The sequence below is a fragment of the Staurois parvus genome, unplaced genomic scaffold (assembly GCF_062004578.1).
Source record: "Staurois parvus isolate SC_StPar_1 unplaced genomic scaffold, SC_StPar_1.0 ptg000168l, whole genome shotgun sequence".
Classification (NCBI taxonomy): Eukaryota; Metazoa; Chordata; class Amphibia; order Anura; family Ranidae; genus Staurois; species Staurois parvus.
This window is the reverse complement of record NW_028317964.1, coordinates 2,166,114-2,183,687: the sequence shown is the minus strand read 5'-3', so window position 1 is coordinate 2,183,687 and position 17,574 is coordinate 2,166,114. Positions and strand designations below refer to the sequence as shown.

The window sequence follows — 17,574 nt, the reverse complement described above, 5'->3', positions numbered from 1 at the left end:
GAGGAATAGTGCCCCATCATATATTCCTTCCACTGACACCAATGATGGGGCACCATTCCTTCCATTGACACCAATGATGGGGCACTATTCCTCCCACTGACACCAATGATGGGGCACTATTCCTCCCACTGACACCAATGATGGGGCACTATTCCTCCCACTGACACCAATGATGGGGCACTATTTCTCCCACTGACACCAATGATGGGACACTATTCCTCCCACTGATACCAATGATGGGACACCATTCCTTCCATTGACACCAATGATGGGGCACTATTCCTCCCACTGACACCAATGATGGGGCACTATTCCTCTCACTGACACCAATGATGGGGCACTATTTCTCCCACTAACACCAATGATGGGACACTATTCCTCCCACTGATACCAATGATGGGGCACTATTCCTCCCACTGGCACCAATGATGGAGCACTATTCCTCCCACTGACACTAATGATGGGACACTATTCCTCCCACTGACACCAATGATGGGACACTATTCCTCCCACTGATACCAATGATGGGACACCATTCCTTCCATTGACACCAATGATGGGGCACTATTCCTTCCACTGACACCAATGATGGGGCACCATTCCTCCCACTGACACCAATGATGGAACACTATTCCTCCCACTGGCACCAATGATGGGGCATTATTCCTCCCACTGACACCAATGATGGGGCACTATTTCTTCCACTGGCACCAATGATGGAGCACTATTCCTCCCACTGACACTAATGATGGGACACTATTCCTCCCACTGGCACCAATGATGGGACACTATTCCTCCCACTGATACCAATAATGGGGCACTATTCCTCCCACTGACACCAATGATGGGACACTATTCCTCCCACTGATATTAATGATGGGGCACTATTCCTCCCACTGATACCAATGATGGGGCACTATTCCTTCCATTGACACCAATGATGGAACACTATTCCTCCCACTGACACCAATGATGGGGCATTATTCCTCCCACTTACACCAATGATGGGGCACTATTCCTCCCACTGACACCAATGATGGGGAACTATATAAAAAAAAGAAAGAAATAACGGATTACGCAGAGACATGTATATGGGAGATTTATGTTTAGCTGAAAGGTAGCTAAAAATGGCACAAGGTCCTATCACTGTATTGGTATGTAACTGCGTGTGTTTCTGTATCTGCGTAGTGTCATGAGTGAAAACAAAAGATGGGGAGGGGTAAGGACAAGAAGATATACAGTATATTGTTTATCAATAAAGTACAGGGGTTAAAGTACTGTGTGTATATTTCAATTTCTTCATTAAGACCTCCAGGGACTAGGGTGCCCAGCGTATAAATCCAGTATGTTTCACGCTGGCAGAGACGCTTGAAATGCTCTGCCATGGAGGATAATTTTGGGATATGTTCTACAACCCATACTGAGAGCCCTGTGGTGGATTTTTGATGGTGTTCTAGAAAATGTCTAGGGACACTATGTTTGTCTGATCCAGCTTCTATGAGATGTCTGTGTTCACCGAAGCACTTTCGTAAGGTTCTGATTGTTCTTCCTACATAAAATAATCCGAATGGGCAGGTCAAACAGTAAATGACGTATTCTGTGGAACAGCTGTAAAACTCTTTAATAGGATAGTTTTTCCCTTTTAAGGCTCCATGTACATGAGGCGTTTGGAAAACTCTTCTGAACGATGGAAACTGACTGCTGGAAAACGTAGGTTAAGAAACGTCAGTTTAGCCGTGTTTGCATACCGCGTTTATGTGCGTTTGAATTTAGAAGCGTTTTTAAAAGATAACCTCAGGAGACCTGCCCAAATGCCCGGAATGCACTGAAAAATAGTAAATAATTAACTATTTCAGACATTTTGAGAGAAGCAGAGAGAGCAGTAGGTGTTGAGATGACCGGTCTTTTCTGGTCGTATTCACTATGGATTCCATCATGAGCATAATGCGGCACATTCTACCAATTTCTCCTTCACGCAAAACCTGGAACTGACTGAGCTGGTGTACCGGGTCCATTTGAATACATGGAAAACGCTTTACATGCATTTCTGATGATGAAAAAAGGCTCTGGACAGCATCTGGATTTGGAACAGTTGAAAAATATTTATAAACGCAAACGCGGTTAACCGCGTTTACAAGCGTTTGAAACGCCAATAAAATCTACTCCTGAACGCAAGTTTGGTGTGTTCAAAAAAACGACTGTAAACTCAACTGCCTGTATATGACTGTAAACAACTATGTGTACATGGACACATAGGAAAACATTAGGGAGAGTTCAGGGGCTGCTGAAAAAAACGCAGAACAGCTCCTGAACGTCAGTTCAGCAGCTGCAGTAAACATGAGCCCTTATGGTATAGGTTTTTTTGGCCTTGCTGAATAAAGGAACATGTAAGGCATAATGAGGACTCTTCCAATAGGTTAAAAGGAACAGACACTACAACACCCATCATCCCACACTTAGATAGTCCAGCCACATCCACATCAGTTCCAGTTGACACAGGCATAGTGCCATCTGTCAACAGAACTGATAGTGATACTCCACTCACCTTTTTGGGGAATACATCTAGTTCTACTCTTACTGACAAAGTTCATCTTACTTCTGACTCTGATACCATGCATCTCATAACACCTGGGACTTTTTTAGTGACAGGCCCTCCACCTCACCTCACAAAAAGAAAACACACAGGGGAGGAAGGAGGGGTGGAAGGGGCAAATTCAAGAAAAGGGAAAATCAGGAAACAATAAAAATATATAACCTATCCACTTAGAACTTTCTGCCTATGATATCTCCTTACTAAGTAAAGGCCTTACCTTTGCCCCCATGGTCCAGCTTAATCCATTTGTGTTGTTTAAGGATCTAAACAAGTTTGTTCAGGATCTTACAGTAAACAGATTTTACAATATCCTAAAAATTTGCCTCAGACTCCATTACCCTATCTGATATGGAGAATACATCCTTTAATGACTCAGAGTTGCCCATCCTTAGATGTCTAGAGGATCTTTATGTTGATAATTGCTATGATGATATAGAGTAGCTCTCTTAACATATTCCTACATCTCCCCCAGTACAGTATACCACTTTTAGACCAAGGTCCATCTTCAATCCTACTCATAATAAAGGACCTTATGTCCAAACCTTCTACCAAGTAGTATATGCCGATTTAATTCGTATGTGTAATTCAAAATCATGTACCTCCACCAAAACATCCAACCTCACACCACATGAGAAAATGGCCCTAAAAAAACTCACCAATAATTAAGATATTGTCATTAAATCTGCTGATAAGGGCGGCGGTATTATCATTCAAAATAGAACAGATTACATAGCTCGAAAGAGCAGGGCCCTCGATTCCCTCAAGTTTTGCATTGTATTGGTATTGTTCTGTCACATGTTCTGTCCCCCTTTGCAATGTACAGCGCTGAGCGAACTATTGGCGCTTTATAAATACTGTATAATAATAATAATAATAAAAGAGGCCAACAGGTTACTCTCGGATCATAATACATATCAGAAATTAAACCATAACCCTCTACCAGCTTTCTCCCAAGAAGCCATGGCACTAATCAGTTTAGCACTAGAGAACAGTATTATTACTAAATTGGAGGCTTCCTTTTTGAAAAAGGAGTTTTTCCAGACTCCCTCTTTTTATCACCTTCCTAAAATATGTAAGATCCAACATAATCCACCAAGCCACCCTATCGTGGCAGCCATGGACAGGGTCACCAGTGGGTTCTCTATCTATGTTGATTATTTCCTACAACCACTAGCCCAAAATTTACCCTCGTATATTAGAAATGGTATACATCTTTTAGAGATGTTGGTGCCTTACAGTTGTGAGCCAACATATCTTTGGGTGTCATTGGATATCACATCCCTATTCCTCATGAGGTAGGCCTCCAAGCTGTCCAACATTTTCTAGCTGAAAATCTGTTGATGAACCCCAGACAAGCCCAGTTCATCTTGGAAGCCACACAGTTCTGCCTACAGCATAATTATTTTGAATTTGAGGGTAATTTTTCCTTGAAAATTAATGGCACGGCTATGGGGGCTAATTTCGCCCCAAGCTATGCGAACCTCATGATGGGCTTTTGGGAATGACAGTATATCACTAATAATAACCTCATTGTGTCCCACATTGTCTACTATGGGAGATATATAGATGACATAGTCATCATATGGAATGGTCCCTCCCACACAGCTGATCACTTTGTACAGCGCTGCAATCATTACCAACCTAGGATTATCCTTTACCTCTGTGCAAGATCCCCATACTCTAGCCTGTTTAGAGCTACATCTGTGTCATGATGATGGCAAGATTTTCTCCAAAAATTATGTCAAGCCCCAGGCTGGCAAATCATATATTCATTATCGGCGTTGCCACCACCCTAGATGGGTTAGGACATCCCAAAAATCCAATATTGTCGTCTCAGGAACAACTGTACTAGGGAGGTGGACTACATTGCACAGGGTGACATTCTAGCTAAAAAATTATTGAACAAAGGTAGGGGCGGACTGACTATTTGGAAACTCGGGCACTGCCCGAGGGCCCGGAGTCAGTAGGGGGCCCCATGAGATGCCCCTGGTACCTTTTTCATAGGCTCTTTTGAGTTTGGGCAAGGACACAGGGGCTCCATGATCCCCTATTTCCCGGGAGCCCCATGAGTTGTCAGTCCGCCCCTGGACAAAGGATATCCCACTCCTATCATTCAAAACGCACTTCAATATTATCACAATAAACCAGCCCATAAGTCCGATACAGTAGCGCTAGGCAACAACATACAACCTATTCGTTCCACTACCCAGTTCCACATTCAGTATAAGAAAATAGAAAACATCTTCCGTAAGCATTGGTCTAGTTTGTTGCAAGATCCATTTTTACACACATCCATTCCAGAACATCCAAAAGTCTTGTATCGAAAGGCCAGAAATCTAAAAGGCAAAAATAGCTACTAGTAGGATAAAACAAATCCCAGACACTAAACCTAAAATGACACTCATCCCCCTGATTGGTATGTACCAGTGCAAAAAGGCATTATGCCTTACATGTTCCTTTATTCAGCATGGCCAAAAAAACCTATACCATAAACTCTCCTATTAAAGAGTTTTACAGCTGTTCCACAGAATACGTCATTTACTGTTTGACCTGCCCATTCGGATTATTTTATGTAGGAAGAACGATCAGAACCTTACGAAAACACTGGCGAACACAGACATCTCATAGAAGCTGGATCAGACAAACATAGTGTCCCTAGACATTTTCTAGAACACCATCAAAAATCCACCACAGGGCTCTCAGTATGGGTTGTAGAACATATCCCAAAATTATCCTCCATGGCAGAGCATTTCAAGCGTCTCTGCCAGCTTGAAACATACTGGATTTATACGCTGGGCACCCTAGTCCCTGGAGGTCTTAATGAAGAAATTGAAATACACACAGTACTTTAACCCCTGTACTTTATTGATACACAATATATATCTTCTTGTTCTTCCCCCTCCCCATCCTTTGTTTTCACTTTCACACATGACACTATGCAGATAAAGAAACACACGCAGTTACATACCAATACAGTGATAGGACCTTGTGCCATTTTTTAGCTACCTTTCAGCTAAACATACATCTCCCATATGCATGTCTCAGCATAATCCGTTATTTATTATTTTTTATTTTTGTTATAAATCTGATCCCCTTATTTTATTTAAATCCATTTTTAGTATACTATGGAATATAATTTAATTACTGTTAACATTAATTTGATAATTATCAAAGCATGTATTGTTTATGATATTTTATTAAGTATTGTCTTTTTATGCATAACTTGTTTTATACTAATTACTCTCAATTTGACATTGTACTGTTCCTTTAAGACCTGCTGCGCCTTGCTGTCCCACGATGAAGGCAGTTCCTATTTAAGTAGTCTCCGCTTTTAGCCACATTAGGCCTGTAGAAGGAGCTAGATGCTCCAAGCGCGTAGCCTGTTTTCTGTGTTGCTGGCATCTCCTACATCTGACCCTCTAATACTTCTGGTGACGTCATTTCCGCCAGTGCGTTCCACGCTGGTAGTGCAGCTTCTTCTGGGAACAAACGCTGTTGATCCGCTCCATTTCAACTCCATACCCATAGAAAGATCCTCTCCACTGCACCCACGGCTTTACCATCCTGCTGTCATCGTGACAAACAGGACAGACTAAAGTGGTCTCACATCCTAACACAGACGAGCTTATTTTAATTCTTGTTCTTGTGGGTGCTTTTATTCCTATGAATTAAACATTACTGTAACCTATTGCACTTAGTTTGGCACCTCCTGTTCCTTTTCTCTTCTAACCCTCTTGTACCATGTTCTCAGCCTCTAACCATATCTTCTACCATGTCCACAGCCTCTAACCATCTCCTCTATCATGTCCGCGGCCTCTAACCATCCCCTGTTCCATGTCCGTGGCCTCTAACCATCTCCTCTACCATGTCCACGGCCTCTAACCATCTTCTCTACCATGTCCACAGCCTCTAACCATCTCTTATACCATGTCCACAGTCTGTTACCATCTCCTCTACCATGTCCACGGCCTCCAACCATCTCCTCTACCATGTCCGCAGATTCTAACCATCTCCTCTACAATGTCCGGAGTTCCTAACTATCTCCTCTACCATGTCCGCAGCCTCTAACCATCATCTGTACCATGTCCGTGGCCTCTAACCATCTCCTCTGCCATGTCTACGGCCTCTAACCATCTTCTCTACCATGTCCACAGCCTCTAACCATGTCCACAGTCTGTAACCATCTCCTCTACCATGTCCACAGCCTCTAACCATCTCCTTTACATGTCCGCAGCCTCTAACCATCTCCTCTACCATGTCCGGAATTTCTAATTATCTCCTCTACCATGTCCGCGGCCTCTAACCATCATCTGTACCATGTCCGTGGCCTCTAACCATCTCCTCTACCATGTCAATGGTCTCTAACCATCACCTCTACCATGTTCGCAGCCTCTAACCATCTACTGTACCATGTCCGCAACCTCTAACCCTCTCCTGTACCATGTCTGCAGCCTCTAACTCTCTCCTGTACCATGTCCGCAGCCTCTAACCATCTCCTCTACCATGTCCGCAGATTCTAACCATCTCCTCTGCCATGTCCACGGCCTCTAAACATCTCTACCCTGTCCAAAGTCTCTTACCATCTCCTCTACTATGTCCGTGGCCTCTAACAGTCTCCTGTACCATGTCCGCAGTTTCTAACCATCTCCTCTACCATGTCCATGGCCTCTAATCATCTCCTCTACCATGTTCGCAGGCTCTAACCATCATCTGTACCATGTCCATGGCCTCTAACCATCTCCTCTACCATGTACGTGGCCTCTAACTATCTCCTTTACCATGTCCATGGCCTCTAACCATCTCCTCTATCATATCCACAGCCTCTAACCATCTCCTCTACCATATCCACAGTCTCTAACCATCTCCTCTACCGTGTTCACAGTCTCTAACCATCTCCTCTACCATGCCCAAGTTGCAACACTGGGCAGAACCAGCAATCTTGAAAGGGGTCTCCTGCTCTCTGAGCAGGTAGCTAATGGGATTTAAATGGAGGGCGGAGGGGCTAATCAGGATTATGAGGTAGGAAGATGGGTTACTGTAATGAGAGGGAGTGGTAGCGGCTCACAGAAAAGGAAGGGCGGCCCTGGGTTTGTACACACAAAAAGATTTGCCAAGTTGGGTGAAGATGTGGGGGTGGCAAGCTCAGGGATGGCAGCCCTAGATGTCACTGCTATCCCTAACAGCCAGGAGGGCAGACAATCTGGGAGGGGTAGTGAGGGTAGTGCAGGAAGGCCTAGACAGCTGGTGGTAGTAAGGGATTCTACAATCAGAAGGACTGATAGAATAATTTGTCACCAGGATCGCCTTAACCGAATGGTTTGCTGGTGCCAGGGTTCGGCATGTGGTGGACCAGGTTGATAAATTACTGGGAGGGGCTGGGCATGACCCAGCTGTCTTGGTTCATGTTGGAAACAATGACAGAATACATGGAAGGTGGAGGCTCCTTAAGAATCAATTTAAAGAACTAGACTGCAAGTTAAAGGGATGGACCTCCAAGGTGATATTCTCTGAAATATTACCTGTGCCATACGCAATGCAGGAAAGATGGGGAGATTAGAGAACTCAATGCATGGCTGAAGACCTGGTGTAAGAGGAAAGGATTTGGGTTTCTAGAGCACTGGGCTGACTTTTCATTGGGATGCAACCTATATGCTAGAGATGGTTTGCACCTAAATGGAAGGAGGTCTACTGTGCTAGGGGAGAGGTTTATGGGAAGGCTGGAGGAGTATATAAACTTGGATCGAGGTGGGAGGGAGAATTAGATTATAACGGAGTAGACAGATCAGACAGGGGTCAGTACTTATTGGTGGGTGGAATGGGGAAAGATGGGGGGAAGGCTATGGCAGATAAGAAGGTTCCCATGTTACAAACAACCAGTGGAATTGGTACCATTTGTATGAAAAAAAAAAAATGCAAATTACATGTGAACAAGGTGTCAATGAATTAAAGTGTTTGTTCACCAATGCCAGAAGTCTGCCAAGCAAAATAGGTGAGTTGGAAGCTTTGGTGCATGAAGAGAACTATGATTTAATTGGTATTGCTGAATCTTGGCTTCATTCTTCGCATGACCGGGCCATTCATATTCCTGGCTATGTTCTCTTTCGGAGAGACAGGGTAAATAGGAAAGGTGGTGGTGTCTGTCTGTATGTGAGAAGTGATCTCAGAGCGAGTGTGAAAGAGGACCTAGTTGATAGCGAGTGTGATGAGGCTGAAGTATTATGGGTAGAATTGCATATGGGGGTGTGTACTACAAAGGTAATCATTGGAGTTTGCTATAGGCCTCCCAACGTTAATGAGGAGGTGGAGACTCAGCTACTTGCACAGATCGAAATAGCTGCAAGGGCTGGGACAGTGATAATAATGGGGGATTTTAACTACCCGTAAATTGACTGGAGTAATGGTACTGCAAGAACAGTTAAAGGGCAAACATTTTTAAACCTACTACAGGACAATTTTATGGTACAGTTCATAGAGTCCCCTACTAGGAATGATGCTCTGCTGGACCTGGTAATCTCAAACCATGTAGAGCTTATTATGAATCTCCATATAAAAGAACATCTGGGTAGCAGTGACCATAACATGATTTAATTTATTGTTAGCTGTAAACAGCGAGCACAAACAGGAAAAATAAAAATGCTCAATTTTAAGATAGCTAATTTTCCAAGCCTGAGAGCTGCTCTCCAAGACTTCGACTCGGAGGGAATATTGGCATTGATGGACACAACACAGAAATGGGAGTTCTTCAAAAAGACTGTATGTGAACACACTGCAAAATATATTCCTATGGGCAACAAGTTTAACAATTTGCCGCCTGGCCAATGGCCGTTGGCGGCCGCAAAAATGCACTAGATTTCCGGGGTGGACGCCATTTGGCATCCTCCCGCACATGCGCAGTTTTCGCGCTTGCAGAGCCGCGCAGCTCATGCCATCCATTGTATACTAGTGTCTAGCTGTGAATGGTCACAGCAATCACATGCACATGTCATGTGATTAGCTGTGGCCAAATCACAGCTAAGCACAAAAAAAAAAAAAAAAACCTGAATGAATCGATGTCATTCAGGTAAATGCTTGCTTATAGCAAAGTAATTCTTTTTTTTTTTTTTTTTCATACTGTCACCAGTCAGTGTCCCTGATCACTGCCATGCCAGTTATATGATGATGCTGTACTGCACTGGTGACAGTATGTAAAAAACAAATAGTGAAAATATTTTTTTTAATTTTTTAATTTTCCAAAAAATTATGACAAAAAAAATACAACTTCAAAAAACTCGTCATTCCTCTTATGAAGTACGTCGGATTGTCTACTTTACAAAAAGGGGTCATTTGGGGGATATCTGTGCTGTTCTGACATTCTTGCACCTCAAGAAATTAGATTGGCTGTCAGTACTTCAGGATTGATCAAAATTATCAGATCTTTACCATAGTTTGTGAACTCTATAGTTTCCTACAAACTAAAAAATACATCCTAATTTGGGTTATTTTCACCAAAGACATGTAGCAGAATACATCTTGACCCAAATTTATGAAGAACGATTATTTATTTGTAAACTTTTATAACAGAAACAAAGAAAATGTGTTTTTTCTTCAAAATTTTTGGTCTTTTTTTGTTAATTTAGAAAAAAATAAAAACCCCGGTGGTGATTAAATACCACCAAAAGAAAGCTCTAGTTGTGTGAAGAAAATGATAACATTTTAGTTTGGGTACAATGTTGTATGACCGTGCAATTGTCATTCAAAGTGTGAGAGCGCTGAAACCTGAAAAATGGCCTGGACAGGAAGGTGTAAAATTGCCCGGTATTGAATTTGGTTAAAAGGCTGAAAATCAAACCTATGTAGCTTACAGCCAAAGTTAAAAAAGCTACAGATAATAAGAAAAGAGCTTTTATTAAATATAAAAATGAAGGAACGCTATCATCATTTAAACATTACAAAGAATATAACAGAATATGCAAAAAGGAAATAAAGGCAGCAAAAATTTTAAATGAACGACAGATTGCAAAAAATAGCAGGACCAACCCCAAAAAATTCTTCAAATATATTAATAGTAAAAAGGTCCGGTCTGGGCTTGTAGGCCCTTTACAAAATAATCTAGAGTGGGTGACTGGGGACAAAGAGAAGGCAAATTTATTAAATACCTTCTTCAGCTCTGTGTATACAAAGGAGTATGGGGGAGCTCTTGTCCATAATGGGCAAGGTATTGACCAGGGGCGGACTGACCATTTGGAAACTCGGGCACTGCCCAAGGGCCCGGGGTCAGTAGGGGGCCCCATGAGATGCCCCTGGTACCTTTTTCATAGACTTTTTTGAGTTTGAGCAAGGACACAGGGGCCCCATGATCCCCTATTGCCCGGGGGCCCCATGAGTTGTCAGTCTGCCCCTGGTATTGACACAGCTCCAGATGATCCACATTGGCTCACAATTGATATGATCCAAAAATATTTAGACAGAATAAAGATGAATAAAGCACCTGGACCGGATGGCATACACCCACGGGTCCTTAAAGAATTGAGCTCTGTCATTTCAAAGCCAATGTTTCTAATTTTTAGGGACTCTTTAATGACTGACATAGTACCACTGGATTGGCGTAAGGCCAATGTGGTGCCAATATATAATAAGGGGTCAAAATCTTTACCAAGTAATTATAGACCTGTTAGTTTAACTTCTATAGTTGGGAAGATACTGGAGAGTTTAATAAAAGACCACATAGATGAGTTCTTTCTGGAAAATATATTTTAAGCAATAGACAGCATGGATTCATGAAAGACAGAAGTTGTCAAGCAAATCTGATTTTTTTTTTTTTTATGAGGAGGTGAGCAAAACCTTGGACAGAGGGGTGGCAGTGGACGTGGTATACTTGGATTTTGCAAAAGCATTTGACACAGTTCCCCACACACGGCTAATGTGTAAGATAAAGTCTTCGGGTTTAGAAAAATCTGTATGTAAATGGATAGAAAACTGGCTAAAAGATCGTATTCAAAGATTAGTGGTTAATGATTCATACTCTGCATGGTCTAGGGTTGTCAGCGGTGTACCCCAGGGTTCAGTGTTGGGACCCTTACTTTTTAATATATTTATAAACAATATAGGGTCTGGGATTAAAAATCCCATTTCAGTCTTTGCAGATGACACCAAACTGTGCAGTGGAATAATGTTCTTACAGGATGTCTCCAATTTACAAGCCAACCTCAATGCACTGTTTAATTGGGCAACTATGTGGCAAATGAGGTTTAATGTTGATAAATGTAAGGTTAGCACTTGGGGACTAAGAATATGCATGCATCATACATACTAGGGGGAGTACAAATGGGGGAATCAATGGTGGAGAAGGATCTGGGAGTTCTGGTAGATCACAAGCAATGCCAAGCTTCTAAAGCGAGCAAAATCCTCTCTTGTATTAAAAGAGGTATAGACTCCAGAGAGAGAGATATCATATTACCCCGATACAAATCATTAGTAAGACCTCATCTGGAATATGCAGTTTAGTTTTGGGCACCAATTCACAAAAAGAACATTGGGGAATTGGAGAAAGTACAGAGAAGGACAACCAAACTGATACGAGGCATGGAGGAGCTCAGCTATGAGGAAAGATTAGAGGAACTGAATTTATTTTCTCTTGAGAAGAGGAGATTAAGGGGGGATATGATCAACATGTATAATACATCAGTGGTTCATATAGTGACCTTGGTGTAGAGCTATTCACCCTGAGGTCATCACAGAGGACAAGGGGGCACTCTTTACATCTGGAGGAAAAGAAATTTAATCTCCAAACACAGAAAGGCTTCTTCACAGTGAAAGCTGTGAAAATGTGGAATAGACTCCCTCAAGAGTTGGTTTTGGCCAGCTCAGTGGATTGCTTTAAAAAAGTCCTGGATTCTTACCTAGATACACAGAATATAACTGGATACTAACATTTATAGGTAACGTTGATCCAGGGAATATCCGATTGCCTCTCAGGGGATCAGGAAGGAAGTTTTTTCCCTGCAAGAGCTTATTGGATCATATTTTGCTGGATTTTTTTTGCCTTCCTCTGGATCAACTGTGGGTATAGGATTTAAATTTTTTTTTATTTTTTACTGATTGAGCTGGATGGACTTTTGTCTTTTATCAGCCAGACTAACTATGTAACTATGCACACAGTGTTGGAATGGTCACGGAGTGTTCACAATTTGTGTATTATATATATAAAAATTACTTATAATTATATATATTTTTTTTTTTTGTGTATTTTTGCACTTTTTTGAATGGTTTGTGATATGCACAAATTAGAGTATTATTTACTTATTTAAGGGTAATACACTATAGTTTATTTCTTTGTTTTGAGGTTTTTCGCTGAAAAATTAGGATTATTATCCTTCTTACTGGATGGAAGTCTGGAATTTGGACTTTTGGATTTTGTTGGACACATTTTGTTGGACACATTTGAATTGGACATTTTATGATTGTATTTGGTGAAAATTCTTAATTATTTTAATTGTATTTGAATTTTACACAAAAAAGTATTTTATTATACTGTACTTTCTAGTGAGAAAGTGTGACTTTTTGGTGGGATTTAGTTTAGGAGGTCACGTATTTATTTATTTTGTTAACTATGTAACTATGTCCGTGGCCTCTAACCATCTCCTCTGCCATGTCCACAGCCTCTAACCATCTCCTCTACCATGTCAGCAGCCTCTAACCATCATCTGTACCCTTTCCACGGCCTCCAATCATCTCCTCTACCATGCCCGCAGCCTCTAACCATCTTCTCTACATGTCCGCAGCCTCTAACCATCTCCTGTACCGTGTCCACAGCCTCTAACCATCTCCTCTACCATGTCCGCAGCCTCTAACCATCATCAGAACCATGTTCGTGGCCTCTAACCATTTCTTCTACCATGTCTGCAGTCTCTAACCATCATCTGTAACATGTCCATGGCCTCTAACCATCTCCTCTGACCATCTTCTATACCATGTCTGCAGCCTGTAACCATCTCCTGTACCAGGTCCGCAGCCTCTAACCATCTCCTGTACCAGGTCTGCAGCCTCTAACCATCTCCTATACCAGGTCCGCAACCTCTAACCATTTCCTGTACTATGTCTGCAATCTCTAACCACCTCCTGTACCATGTCTGCAGCCTCCAGCCTTCCCTTGAACCATGTCCACAGCCTCTAACCATCTCTTGTATCCTGCCTGCAGAATCTAACCATCTTTTATACAATGTTCGCTTCTATTAATAATCTCTTGTGCCATTTCAGCAGCCACTAACCTTCTGTTGTACCATGTCTGCAGCCTATAACCATCTCCTGTACCAGGTCCGCAGCCTCTAACCATCTCCTATACCGCAGCCTCTAACCATTTCCTGTACCAAACCAGCAGCCTCTAACCATCTCCTGTACCAGCTATGCAGCATCTAACCATCTCCTGTATCATGCTCGCAGCCTCCAACCATCTTTTGTACCATTTCAGAAGCATCTAAACATTTCCTGTACCATACCTGCTGCCTCTAACCATCTCCCGTACCTTGCCCACAGCCTCTAACCATCTCCTGTACCATGCCTGCAGCCTCTAACCATTTCCTGTACCATATTCACCTCCTCCAGCCTCTAACCATTTCCTGTACCATATTCACCTCCTCCAGCCATCTCCTGTACTATGTTTGTAGCCTCAAACCATCTCCTATACAATGTCCACAGCCTCAAACAATCTCCTGTACCATGTCCAAACCATTACACTATTTCCTGAACCATGTTCAGAGACTCTAACTATCACCTGTACCATACCCAGAGCGTCTAACCATCTTTTGTACCATGTCCAAAGCCCCTAACCCTCTCTTGTAATTTGTCCGCATCCTCTAATCATCTGCAGTACCATGTCTGCAGCCTCTTACCAGCTCCTGTATCCTATCCGCAGCCTAAAACCATCTCTACAGTCTCTAACCTTCCCTCATACCATGTCCACAGCCTCTAACCATCTCCTGTACCAAGCATGCAGCCTCTAACTATCTCCTATACCAGGTCTGCAGCCTCTAAACATTTCCTGTACCAAACTAGCAGCCTATAACCATTTCCTGTACCAAGTATACAGCATCTAACCATCCCCTGTTCCATGCTCGCAGCCTCCAACTATCTCCTGTACCATGGCCGCAGCCTCTAATAATCACCTGTACCATACCCACAGCCTCTAACTATCTCCTGTACCATGTCCACAGCCCCTAACCATCTCCTGAACCATTTCCGCAACCTCTAACCATCTCTTGTATCTTGCCCATAGTCCATCTCTAGCCTCTAACCATCTCCTGTACCACGTCCGTAGTCGTGAACTATCTCCTGTACCATGTCCGCAGCCTGTAGCCATCTTCTGTACCAATGGCGGCAACCTCTAACTATCTACAGTACCATGTCCGCAGCCTCTAACCATCTCTTCTATCCTGTCCACAGCTTATAACCATCTCTTGTATCCTGTCTGCAATCTCTACTCATCTCTTGTATCCTGTCTAACCAGACCCCTGACATGTATCCTGTCCAACCATCTCCTGTACAATGTCCAAAGCCTTACACCATCTCCTGAACCATGACAAGAGACTCTATCTCCTGAACCATGTCCAGGGCTTCTAAACATCTTTTGTACCATGTCCAGAGCTCTAACTATCTTTTATACCATGCCCGCAGCCCCTAACCCCCTCCTGTACCATGCCCACAACCTCTAACAATCTCCTGTACCATGCCTGCAGTCTCTGTGCATTTCCTGTATCATGCCCGCAGACTCTAACCATTTCCTGTACCATGTCCGCAGCCTCTAACCATTCCCTTTACCTTTTCTGCAGCCTTAAACCATTGCCTGTACCATGTCTACAGCCTCAAACCATCTCCTCTACCATATTCACAGCCTATAACCATCATCTGCGCCTTGCCCGCAGCCTCAAACCATCTCCTGTACCATGCCTGCAGCCTCTAACCATCTCCTGTACCATGCCTGCAGCCTCTAACCACCTCTAGTACCATGCTTGCAGCCTCTAACCATCTCCTGTACTATGTCTGCAGCCTTTAACCATCTCCTGTACCATAACTGCAGCCTAAAACCATCTCTTCCATCCTGTCCTCAGCTTCAGACCATGTCCTGTAGTATGTACACAGCCTCTAACCATCTCCTTTACCATGCCTGCAGCCTTTAACCATCTCCTGTACCATGCCCGCAGCCTCTAACCATCTTCTTTACCATGTCTGCAGTCTCTAGCCATCTCTTGTATCCTGGCTAAACAGACTTCTGATGTCTCACCTTGGAGACAGAGAAAAAAGATTGAGGACACAGCACTCATTCTCCATCTCTGCAGCCTCAGCTGCACAGAATGAATGAAGAAGATATGAGCTTCCCTTTCAGAGCTTCCATTTTATTCAAAAGCTGAAGTATAGTAAACACACTTTTTCAAAAATCAAAGAAATGCCGTGCTCCAAAATTATTATATCTATGTGTTATATCCCAAAATACTCTCTCATGATTTTCTACTTAATGAATAAAATGTGCCTTGTGCCAAATAATAAATATTCTAATTAATATTTCAATCAATATGAAAATCCATACATAATAATCAGCTGTGCCATATAATACAACTCAAAATGTGATATTACTCAAAAGAATTTGAAATGTAAAAAGTATTAAGAGAATTCATAAGTCTATATTTAAATAAGTGGTGACAGTTCCAAAAAATCGTTATTGTGATCCAAAACAATATTTATGAACTCTGTGTGTTCTTATTGTGTTTTTGCTATGTGCACACCTCCTTGTAAGCCTAATGTTTAGGCAAACTTCACTTTGTGTTCACAATTGGAACCTGGTGTAATCTCTTGTTGCGCCGTTTGATGGATGGTGGATATTTCTTGGGAGCTCCTTGGTAATCCTCTCCTCATGTGCAGGTATCCCTGCTAGGATCTCTCCCCCCTTCTACTGTGGGTTTTTCTCCTCCGTCTCCCCGATCCTGTCCTAGATTTTCCTCCGTATCAATGTTTGTAAAGAGAAAGGTGATATAGTGCCTTATCTTTTTGAAACATACTTTATTATGTGCCCAATATTGCACTCACATTCATTTAAAACAATATACGCTTTGTATGTACAAAAATCCTTCTCTGCGTGCGTCGCACACAGCCTATACTCACTGTCCTGGGTGTGTGGTGACATCAGAGCCCCTCCCCTACGCGTTACACCACAGGTCCACGTGACTTCATCAGGGGGATACAATTGAATGTTCACTTCACCCATACTGATTTATATATCTGCTATGCGCCGTTTTCTTGTAGTATTTCTGACCGCGGCCATCTTTTTGGGGACAAATTGTATACAACTATCTTACTCTTCCACCTGCACTATCACGTTAATTACTTTGTTTCTATTTATGGATACTTTTTACTCTGTTTCAACCCACTCCACCCTACAGACTCGCAAGCGGCGTGCGGCTCACACATTAACAACAATCCACTTTATTAAATGATATTAATTATTGATAACTTAAAAATACTTTTAAAATTATAACAAATATACAAATAAAATTAAAATAAAATTACATATTAATTAATCCCAAACTTATAAATACATCAAAAAAATAAATAAAATCATGACATTGTATATTTAAATTAACTATAATGACCTTAAAATCTAATAATAATAATTGATGATATGTTAGTTCTATTAATATTTAGATACCATGTTTTTATAAGGCATATAACCTAATGTTTCTGATCCATATTCCCTATTCAAATCTGAATACTTATTATACTGGTTGAATGATCATGGTATCTACTACTTTTAAAATCATTAAGCATTCCATATAGTTCATTACTCCCTATATTTATAATTATGTACATATGACCCCTATTTGAAGTTCTTTTTGAAGTTCTTCCTGAGGAAGTCACGTGTTGAGCGTGACACAACGCGTAGATGCGCGGTGACGTGTTTCTGGCGGAACGCCATCTTGGGACACCAGGTTTCATACAGAGTACACCCATACCTT

General features: G+C 42.1%; 1 long non-coding RNA gene across 1 annotated transcript in view; it reads left to right on the top strand.

The window, feature by feature from the left end:
* The window catches only part of LOC149462778 (uncharacterized), a 163,345-nt gene that overhangs the window by 2,130 nt on the left and 143,641 nt on the right, over window positions 1-17,574 (top strand). The gene's annotated exons all lie outside the window — the stretch shown is intronic.